This window comes from Geospiza fortis, unplaced genomic scaffold (genome assembly GCF_000277835.1).
Source record: "Geospiza fortis unplaced genomic scaffold, GeoFor_1.0 scaffold11, whole genome shotgun sequence".
Lineage (NCBI taxonomy): Eukaryota > Metazoa > Chordata > Aves > Passeriformes > Thraupidae > Geospiza > Geospiza fortis.
Window position 1 is genome coordinate 12,827,760 of NW_005054304.1, and position 12,122 is coordinate 12,839,881.

The window sequence follows — 12,122 nt, forward strand, 5'->3', positions numbered from 1 at the left end:
CATGTGCCCACAGAACATGCTGAATCAGGACCAGGCTCCAAGGCTGGAGAGGAAGGACTGGGAACAGGTTCCCTTTTTTTGGCCTTAGACAGGCTCATTTAATCTTGCATGGCTGGGTAAGGAGAATATAGCTGGAGGTTCTACAGCGCCTAGAATAAAAAATTCCCAACCAGAAAATACTTAATCTCCGGCCAGAGAAATCAATCAGCTCTTTGGAACCAGGGTATGTCTCATGTTTAGGGAAATAAATGAATTAAAAATGGAGAAAACCCTTTAAAGGAACTCTGTGAAAGCTTTTCACGGGGGAAGGAAGAGACCATGCTGCCCAGGCTATGAAGACCACGCTGACCCTGTATGGAGGTTGCAGGCATGAGCAGACACCATGCAGATGCATGTTAGAAACATGTTGCATTAGAAGTCGCAGAGTGGTTCCCTTCTCTCTTCTGTCTGGAGAAATGAAGCCAAAGAATGAATAAGAAGAAAAGATGAAACAGCTTGAGCAGAAGAAAAGAGGTTTTCTGGTATTTCTGGTTCCTGTGAGAGGTTTCCTGGTATTTCTGGTTCCTGTGAGAGGTCCTGTGCAGTGACCATCACAAGAAGAAACCTCAATTGAATACAATGCCACCAAAACAAATGTGCTGTCATTAAGACAAATCTGTATGCTCTCTAGATCAGCTCAGGGGTGGTAAGTTACAAGAGTGATAATTCTGAATCTAATTCATTGGTGATGTAACCCAGGCAATTTTGTTTTACTGATTTATTTTAGTGGCACATTTTCACTTTCTTAAGAGAAATCTAATTGAAATAAGCCTGCAGAGGGAAAATGGGACAGCTAAATTGGTAGTCTTCATGTAGATTCTGTAAGGAAGATACTCAGAATTTATTCTTTGTTATTCTTCAGGGCCTCTGATAAATTTCATTGCAAAAATTAGTTTACATGTATATACCAGCAGAGTGTGTGAAGTATTGTGGGCAGAATGCCCATCCTGATTACCCCGGAGGATTAGGAATGTCAGGCTGTTACAAAGGAAAAAACAGAGCCTAGAACAAGCCTCAAGAAATAATGCTCCAGTCCTGTCCTGCCATTTTTTTTCAACTGCAGGGTGCTTGAGAAGGTGCCTGCTCAAGGATTTGTTCTCAGTGCAGAGGTCTCCCAGAGGTACAAAGAAAAGCCTCCCACTGTCCATTAGGAGATGCGTGTTCTGAGGCTAGAAACATGGACTTCAGCCAAATGAGTGAAAAGTATAAAATCGCAAAGAGCAGTTCTTGATATCTTGGCAAGAAACCCAAGACAGTATTTGACACTCATCTACACACAATGCTACAGCCCTGCACTGCTGAACTCCTAAAGGCACAAGATCAGATACGCAATCTTGGCTCCGTGGCCTCAGTGATTAAACTGCTGCCATGCAATCTGGTGTAGTAACTGGTGTTGGACACTCAGTACCCCAAGGGGCTCGTGGTGTTTTAGACTGTTGCCAAGAGTTGCTGTTGACTGGAGGCACAGTAGTAAACCTTCTTTCAGCTGCTTCCCACTCTCCCATATTCCCCTGTGAAGTGTTTATGGATGGGACATCTCCATCTTCTGGAAGTGAACTCTTCTTACCAACTCCCTCTGTAAGCAAGCAGTAAAACCCCAAGGGACGTGGTGGCTGAGTTAGGTTTGAGGCCCCAGCACCAAGAGGGTGAAACAATTGCTGGATACTATGGGAGTGTAGAATAACCCTATCTCTTGCCTCTAGCAAAGAGGGTCAGACAGACACACCCTGTCTCCTGGATCCTTCTACACAGAGGGCCCTTGGCCATGGTGTTACTGGCCCATCCTAAAATTTGGCAGGTTCTGAAGCTGAGCCTAGCTAACTAGGTTGTAAGTAGGCTGTACAAATGCTGAACTCAGTGAAATGCAGGACACCAGCACTAGCTCATGTTTCAGGCACATGGACAAGGTCAAGCCACTAAGACGGTGTTTAGACTGAAGGATCTGGGGTGCTTCAAGACCTTCAGATCCAAGTGCATATTCTGGTCATCTAGACTGGTGTAACGCTTTAAGCAGTCAAAACATGTTGAATAAGCCTATGTATTCAACTACAGGAAGGAAACCAGGCATGCAAGCAAGCTTAAGAGGGAATTAGAGTGTGTTCTTATCAGGTCCTTGGTGTGTGCCAAAGGAGATGGGCACCTGGAAGGTCCTGTGTAGTTCATATGCCATGCAGACGTTCTTGTTCAGCTGCCCTTCGAGCAACAATTGCCTAACTAGAGCAACAATTGTCTCCCATGCGGTGTAAAGATAAAAGTGCATTGGTGTTTGTGAAATGCTCAGCTAACTTGGTAAGAGCATTTCAGCATATGGTCGACAAATTAAATCCCTAATTTCTATCTACTTCTACTTGTTATGCATAATGCACACTTTATTTTTTGTGGTTTTTTTAAAAGTTATTTTTAATTTTAGTTTTTGTTATTGTTGTTACTGTTTTTTCAATGCACAAGATTAGTGTTCCAATTCCATATCTTTTATTCTGGTGAAAAACATAATCTTCATAAAATTATTTGGAGACGAAGTGGCTTGTTTGCCTATAGACTGGAAATTGGCTACCTTAACTAAGGAACCACAAAAGGTTTCAATCAAAAAGACAGGCATAGCTACAGGAAAAATTGACACAGAATGAAGCAGCCACCTCACTGCAATATCATTAAGGAAAGACTCTAATAGGCTGGGACAGATTTATATAATTAGTACAACTAGCTCATTATCTGAGACAAGGCATCTACAGCATGTCTCTCTGTGAAATTATAGACAAGTGGGAGCTGATTACATTACATGTAAGTAGTGGGGTGAAGCAGCACATTTGGTCCAAATAGATGTAAAAAGAGTACCTAATAGTTTAGGTACTATGGCATGAGTGATTTACACCTCCCTACTTTGTCAAATCAAGTTGACCAAGTCAGACCTTTTCATTTGGTCTTCCTAAGGAAAATTGCAAAGCATTTTAGGGGCTCATCTCCAGAAAAACTGCCACAGTGGTAGAGATGCCAACTTTTCATTTTCCCAGTGGGTGGTCTGCTGCAAAATTCCCAAAAGGCAAAGGATCTAGAGCTAGACAGGGCCTCTCTTAAGCTAAAGTGTTTAAGAGATTTTTTTATGTGTAATTTAAGATGTTTGCTGAGAAATAGAAACTCTGATTTAACTATTTGCAGCTTATGATTTTTCCATTAGAAAATCTTATGGAACCATCAGCACATTCCATATTTGACTGACCACAAAATCACAGTTTTTCCCCTCAAATCTGTTGCCCCACAGAAGTGGTCTTTGTTCTTCTCCTTTCTCATTAGGCTTGTGCTTATTTGGAAATTGTCACAGAAGACACTCAACTGCTGTCATTCACACTAAGCAATATGAGCCTCTAAAAATATTGCCACTAGCCTCTTTTGGGGCAATTTGCAAAACAAGGATGTCATCTGGAAGTCTGGGCAGACTGACATCCCTGCTTAATATTTAACACAATCCCCCCAAGCACCCAAAATTTCCACTCGCTCCTTTCTGTGCAGAGCCCTTTCTCTAACAGCCAGGAAGATCAAACTGTAGAGAAGGCGAGCAGCAGTCAGCATTCTTGCACATATAAACTTCTGAGTCATCCCAAAGATGTTGGAACTGCATTGCAATAGGCAACTACATCTAATTGTCTCCCCTATTTAAGTATTATATTTTTTGTAGGAAATATATAACTTTTGTTTGACAATCCAACAGGGTGGTCCTCTTTAAGTAGCCAAAAGGACCTGGAGCCAGTTTTCCCTTCTGCTCACCCCACTAAGCTGTTTTTAAGGAAGTAGATGTGTGAAGGAACAGCAGACAAGATAGAGACTGAAGCCAGATGTTCCTCTGAGAGCTGCCTCCTGACTGGGATACAAATCCAGCTGCTTACTGACTCAGGGCAGGCAGAAAGCTCTGGGATTTGCCATGTGTGTGCACAGGCATAGGCTTCACTCCCCATGCTTATTCTCCCCAGCCTGCAGATGGAGGAGGAAAGTGTCTGCTTGGCTGGGAAATGGATGCTGCGAGCATGATGAGTGTGTGCTATACAAGCCTTTTGGGAGAAAGCCTCAGCTTCCCAAATTGTGCAGATCAGTTAGGCAGGCACATTTCGCCTCATATCTGTGTTAAGAAATCCTGTTCTCTGCAGTGAACTGCTGCCTTAGATAGTCTGGGCATTTTTCTAATTTATAGGAAGAATCTGTGGATATGCTGCAAGCTGACAACTTGCACCTAGCTTGTAAAATATATTCCATATTTCTGGACAAACTTACAAACAACTCCTATTTAGGATAATAAACTGCTTTGCCAAAGTCAACATAGGCTGTAGCACTTGTTATATCACCACCAAAAGCCACCTTCCCTCCAAAAATTATGGTTCACCCCCAGACAACCTCTCTACTCCAGAAAGGCTTTAATGCCACCAATTCTGGGGGAAGACAGAGCTTCCCTGCACTACTGGTCTATAGGTCTAAGACCCTAACCAATAGTCCGGTGGGATGTGACTCCATAGGCTGTATAGATTGCTTGCTTGGAGATGGCTAGGGATAATAAGACAAAAATGATGAAGAAAAGTCCATTTAGGGTGTTTTTTATTTTATACTTTTTTCAGTGTTCAGGAACAGGTGTCACACATGTAAATTAAGACACACGAGGCTCCTGCTTACAAATTCTGGAGAGGTGCACCATAGCCCAGGACTCTGAAGCAGGCCTCTGCACTCTGTACCTGTTCTTATTCAGGGCGTATTTCACTGTGAGATAGTGCCAGTGACAATTATCCACACTGGAAAAGCCAGAGCAGGCTGTGGCTTTTTGCTGGTGAGCAGTCATGTCATTCAGCTGCCTCTTAAATTACCTTCTCAGGCATAGAGGTCTTGGTGGGCTGTGAACCACCTGGGTTATTTGTCCTCTGCTGCTCCACACTGTGTGTGCAGGTTATAGGGAGAGAGCTTTGCAGACTTCATTCAGTCTGTGTGGTTCAGCACGGCTGTGTGGCCTGTGAGGCCTGGAGCTGGCCATCAGCAGAGGTACCCAGCCCCTGGGACAATACACACTGCCAACCCAGGGCTGTCAGCACGGGCGGTTGAGCTCCAGCGCTGCAGCCAGAGCCTTGGCAGCTCCGCAAGCTCACTTTCACTCACAGCCAGGATTAGGAGCACCTCTCATCCTCCTTGATAAAACCCAGCATGGGAGTGGATTTGACCTGCTCCTGAGCCAAGTGCAGCTCAGCAGCCACAGCTTCACACTGCTAGACCCCACATCTTCATGGTTTTGAGGCTTGCCTCCAGAAACTTTGACTGTAAAGTGGCAGCATTGGTTGCTTCATCTTCTAGCAGCAGAAGTGAAGTAGTGGAGAAGGAGGAATCACTGTTTCTCTGACCGTACTAACATCCCCTCTGGAAAAATAGCTTATTAGTATTTTATACTAGTGCTTTTAATTGGTAGTTACTTGGTGGCTTTGCAATACAATAATCCCAAGGAAAATGGGTTCACATTCAGCTAAGCACTACTAGCTAGCACAAGGTGAGAAATTCCCTGCTCAGAAAGGCTGCCATTTAAATAGATAAGGCAAATTGTAGGAGGAGAAACAGAGCTAGAGGAAAGTGAGAAGACTTGCTCAAGGTCACATGGCAGATCAGTGGCAGATCAACAAAACAGTCTGGTTGTCTGAAGTGCCAGTCTGCTGCCTTGGGAAATCTTTAGAATAAGGTCTCTAATAGCTGTAGCTATCCTCATGCCTATAGTGTCCCTCTGCAAGTGATATATAACAACTCAAATTCTGACATCCCAGAAGCAGGAATTCCATACTTCATGCACTTAGAGCATGACCCCCTAATGTGGCTAATTTGAAAGTGAAATGGTTTGTTACATCAGTCACTTATTTTTGAAAATTATATTCTGTGAAGTGTAGGTGAACTGAAGTCTATTTTTTTTTTCTATGCTGGTGACCATAATCTTGGCTAAAATATAGGATAAGGAACTTTTTGTCCTTCTCCCTCCCTGTCCCCCCCATGTGCTATTTTGAGTTGGCATGTGTTTACAGAGATAACATTTGATGTCATAGTTGCCACATTTGACAGAGAAAAGCCTGAGAGAACCATTAACTATAGGACGAGTCAGCAATCTAAGGTATCTTTGTCCTTTGCTAAATGATTAGCTCAAAGCAATGCTCCATCTGAAGTTTCCAGCCCAAGAAAATCCCACAAACAAACATTCTAATAGCTATTATAAATTAAAGAATCCTTTATATGTAACAGAATTTTACAACTGTGCAAAATCATCTCATCTTTATTGCCCACTAGAAAAAAAAAATACTTATTTGTACTCATTTCTAAATGCATTACAGCAATGTTAACTACAGATTTGGAAGCATCAGTGAAAGAGAGAATAGAAACTAGAGACAAATAGGAGTCAGGATGCCAGATGTCTGTTTCTGCTCTACCACTTGGTTGCTTTGTAACCCTGGGTATGTTGCTTAAGCTCCCCACCTCAATGCATCTATATGCAAAAGGCAACAATGATTTCTCATTCACAGGAAGATTCTACTTCTTTTGGCATAGATCCAGACCCTTGACCCTTCCAGGGATCTGCTTGTCAAGATTCTGGGAGAAGTTTTTTCTCCCCAGTGAGCTGTGAGTCCTACAGGATCATGTTCAGTAGACTAGATGCTGCACCAAAAAGAAGTGCTGCATGGAAACTGCATTCCTAGGATACTGCTGGTTGTAGCTGCTTTGAAACCCCCTGAGGAGGAGGATGTTGCTGATCTATCACGAAGACCCAGACTGGACTTGGGCACCTTCACGCCCTCAGAGCAGCCACTGATATTTCTGCCTGCAACTCAGCTGGTTTCTTGCAGCCATAGCTGCAAGGGGAAAATGGGAACAGGATAGGGACAGCTTAATTTCCCTGTGTAGGGGAGAGGAACACAGGAGGTTCTTTGGCTAATGGGATCTCAGCAGCTGGGGGAAGATCCCATTATGAAGCATATTTAAATTGACAGCTAAAGCATTAAGAAAAGTGAGATAATTTTTAATACATTACTTGTGAAATATATTCCTTGAAAAGTGCTTTAGCAAAAGGTGTGACACAGATGCTTGTATTAGTAACTGCTGTTATTGGGAAATACAGCATCCATTAGAATGTAAAGTTGCTTCATGTAAATGACTATTTTAAATTTTTTCCATACTTTCCTTCATATGAAAAACATCCATGACGGTTGTCTCTCCTTGGTTGCTGATTTATGTATATTTTGATTAAAGATTCAACACAAATGGCTCATCCAGTGTTTCCAGAGCTAATGAAATTAATCTAACTAATTAATTTGGGTCATTTCCAAAGAGAGAAAAACACTCTCATCCTGCTGCAAGGCAATGGCTTGTATATGCTTATGAGCAGGGATGCTAATTTGCTGAAAAGGTTCTGCTGGTGTGAGGAACATTCCCTTTCCTTTCCTAAATATTATCAGCCAAATTTCTGAAATTCTAGTTTGGATGTATTCTAGAAAGTCTTCTTAGAGCTGAGCAGCTAAATTATCTGAAGCTTACACGTGTGTATCCCCACAGTTTGCATCAAACTGTGGCTGCTGCAGGAAACATGCAGGGATGTGTTACAAAGCCAGGCTGCTGCAGTACACCCCAGTCAGCTCCCTGCACTGATGGCAAAACAGGGCTGCTGCTTGCTTCACTCCTTGGAACCACCCAGGCATCTGTCAAACAGACCCGCAGGCTGTCCTTCTGAACCCCAGCTACCCACCCCAGGCTTCACTGGGCTGGGCAGGCTTTTCCTTGGCCAGCTTGGAAGACCTTAAAGACAGTTTGTGGTCAAGTGACAGCTGGAATCACCGCTTTTTATAAAGCAGAACTTGACAAAAGAATTAATTTATCCAGGCCAGGCTGAAATTTAGGGAGGGCTGAGCATTTTTTTCTGTAGAGATGGTGGGGAACTAAACACTGAATCAGAACACTCACAGCCCAAGACCATGACAGCCTGAGACAGCACAGACAAGGGCGCTGTGGCATTAGGAAGAACTGCAATGGGTCATAATCCAGTCTGGAGTTTGTAAGTGCGAGTAGTGGGCAATCAGCGCAGATAATGAAGGCAACAATAGTGAGTTTGGTTAAATGAGATTTTCCATCATCATGGTGAAGAGCATGCTGGGGGAAGAGCTCAGCCTGAGTGGGCCCCCTTGCCTGTGTCACCTCTGCCACTGCCATGCAAAGCCAGGCTGCTGTTTCCACCCAGGAAGGGCTCAGGGATGACGTGGCTGCAGCTGTGGCTGGAGAGGAAGCAGGACTGTCACTATCAGTTGGTCTGGAAATGACATTATTCCATCCCCAGGATTTTGCACACAGGAACCCAGTTCCAGCGCACCCCTTTCTCTCTTCCCTCTGTGCGGCGAACTGGGCCACCTCTGTTTTTCTCTTCTTATTCCAGGAGAAGAAAACAGGATTTTCTACACAGGTGAGAAGCCTCAAGCTGAATGTTTACTCATGCGTGGGAAGAGGGGGCCGCAGAGCAGTTCTGGTGTGCAGCCTTCAGCTCGAGGACAGTGCCTACATGTTTTAGGACTGAGCAGTTCTTTAGACTCACACCGTGCACATACGTGTCCCAGCGATGTCCCCAGCCCAGGTCACATCAGGACCTTGCTATGAAATACTGCCCATGCCTGGCATGGAGCAGCAACAGACCCTGGGATGGAGACCTGAGGGCGCACAGTGGCTCTGCCAGGAGTCAGCACTGCCTGTTAGAAGCTTATATCTCTATACAAGAGCACTATTATAGCTATGCATGGAGATTACAACTCATTGTTGTGATGGCTAGAGAAGGGAGTGGTGGGGAGCTGGAGTTTGAGGATGTTTGTAATCAGGGCCCCTCAGATACTCATACAGAAGAGGAGGCTATCAAAAGTGTTGGTCCTAAGGTAACACAAAACTACACCATTTTCTCCAAAATTCTTCTTCAAACCCTATTTTGTCCAGTGAAAATAATTGCTAGGCATGCTACTGGTGAATAACGCCAGTGGAATTTGTACCATGTAATGGTGAGTACCTGAAGAACACAATGTAACCTCTCTGGTATTCCAATTTTGTGGAAAATTCTTGACTTTACCCTCTCTGTGCTTACTTCACCATGATAAAACCAAAGACAATACTCTTCCTCTTTGTCTTGCCTGGGAAAATTTTATTTGCCCTCTAAGCTCAGGAAAGTAGAGAAAAGAACAAAAGAAAAAGAAGAAAAATCAAAATAAGCAAGCAGAATTAGATGGGTTTTTTCCTTAAAAACTTTGAACATTTTAAAACACAAACATTTTTCACAAAAAAAAAAGCTCACATCTGTTACTTATAAAATTCCATTTTAATGTGTTTTTTTTTTTACTGGCTCCTAGTCAGATGACAAAAAAGCAAATTAGACACAAGAATTACATGTTGTACCAGTAAGTGCTAGAGTCCCTGAAAGAATATAGCAGCGATTACCTTTTTCTAAAGATTTGGCAAGGGAGGTATGATTGGAAGAGGGATAGAAGGAGCAGAGGTAGCTTGAGAACAAAGAGAAGGGTGATTAATAGTATACAACTCTCTTTATCTTCCCTGCTTCAAGATACCAAAAATATTCAGGTGAGTAACGAAAAAGACAAGTACACGTTACATCCCTGATGAGAGCCTCAGTCAAATGAAACAAATTTCCAGACAAATCCATTTTCTTCTTCAGATTAATATATTCAAAAAGGCACAAGCTTGTCAGCTTGGGCACTAGACTTATTTTTAAACATTTATCTAGTCAGCATGCCAAGCTCCTTGATATGCTCACAAGCAAAATTCTTAAGCCCAGCTGCAGAACGCACTGCTGCCTTCCTTGGGAAGCGCTTTATTTCGGCTGTGCCTGCACACAGGAGCTGTGTCTCTTCCTCCACTCGGGCATAAGAGCACAAACACAGCCATTCCCCTCTGCCCCATATCGTGACTGCCATTATACCAACATAAAGACCCCATACCGATGTTGTTATTCTTCACCAGGAAAAGGAATGAATTGCAAGCACCTTCCTGTCTCTGCAAGTACATTGATACCAGGAGCTGTAGATGAAGTTAAAAGACCCCCCTTGTGCTTCCCCCTCTCCAGGTCTCTCACACAACTGACACAGTTACATTTGTACAAAATCTAGCTATAGAGCAGGCTTTCATGGACCAGGAGTCTTTGCTCTTTTTTAATCCACTTAGACTAACAGCAGTGTACTGCTAATTCACATGGCGAAGGGCAAAGGGTTTTTTGCAAAGGACAACTTTTCCTTGTAGCAAAAATAGATGAACCCACTTTCCTCCAAAGAATTGATTAGTGGATGCCTTTGTGGATTTTGTACAGCAATCTGCTCATGTGAACTAGGTGTAGTTTGGTGGATGCAGAGGCTTAACCCCCCTTCTTCCAACCAAATGTGGGAAAGGAAGAAATTTATGCTTAAGTTGAAGATTGCAAAAAAAAAAAAAAGCAATATCTCTGTTTATTTTTTACACAAAACATGTTTGGCTTCACATGTAATACCAAACATTTAAAAATAATAGCAATACAGAGCCCTCTGATGTTTTCCTAAAATGCCTGTAATGCCATGAATCTCAGTCTCCATTAATTTGGCAACAGATATTAATGGGAAACAAAATCATAAATTGGTTAAGAGCTAACTTCATCCTGTTAACTCTGCTGCTAGTCCAAAGGAGCCTTGGTCCATAAAGTTTCTTATGAAATGGACAACTAAATATTACAGATTTATTGAATATTAAAGGATTATGTACACTTTAGTGCACTTTACATACATACTTGTTTAGATTGGGTTTTAAGCCAGTCAGGATTTTCAATAGAAATCAAGCATTCCAGAATCCAGGCTACTGCTGCTGCCTCAGTTGAGATAAGCTGCTAAAGGAATTTTTAGATATTACATGGTCTCCTATGTGCTACTTACCATTCAATTACACCAGTACAGTCTGATCCGATGCAATAAAGATAGGTGCTGTAGTAATTCTAAGAAATCAGAAATACCTACATATATATACACATAGATACATATACATATACATACATACACACACACACATTAGCAGGCACCACCAGACCAGAAATGATTGTAAACTGGAAGGCAGGCATGTGAAGGCAATTTGTACCCATGTTTGTTCAATATTTTAAAATCTCCTTTAAGTATTCAGAATTTTCATTCTGGAAATTTTTTGGAGCAATGGGAGATCCCTCAGCAATTAAATGAATATGAAAATATTTTGAAATTTCTAACACTAGTTATACCTATAAAAGCTCAGTGATATTCACATAGTTCACATTTGTGTTTCAGTGCTTTGCTGAAAGAAAAGCAGATTTTTGCCTGCTCTCTTAGCAAAGAAGTTACATCAATGTTAAAAAAAAGACTTTCTGTATGAGTTGGTTATTAGTCACGTTCTGTCGGTATGTCAGATTTTGCTTCCTCCTTGCCTGACAGAACATCTACTAAATCTCTATTCACCTGTAGACTAAAGCAAGTAGAATAACGAGGACTGCATGTTTTTATATAAAGCATTACAAGAAAAATTCAGTCTGCAACAAGTAAACCCCAGCCTTGTGGATTAGGAGAGATTAAAACTATAGAAATTTATTTTCTTCCACTATTCAATCACGTTTGAAGGTAGCCTTACATCTGCACTCACTTGCACTTACCATTCTTTAAAAATTTTCCACTGAAAATTGAGATTTGATTTTCTCAATAGTAAAATGTCAGCAGCAGCTAAAGCGAGGCTTTTCTTGCAGGTCGTGACAGAGATGAAAATTGCACAGCCCTTCTTTTCCTCTTCCCTTCCTTGGGGTCACTTTCTGACGCTGTGATAAATGGCACCTAGATCCAAGAGGATTCTGCTGTATGGCCAGCACTGCTTTTTTAAGCACAGCATTGTGTTCCCTGTACCAGCACGTGGCCGGAGCCTGGGGGAGCGTGGAGCACATACCTCCATCCAGCCTCCCGAAATGCAGCGACAGTGTGGGCATGAGCCATCCTTTGTGTGTGTGTGTCAGATCTGGAAAATAACAACTGATTTTTGTTTCAGTAAGGGACGGAGCCAACAGCATC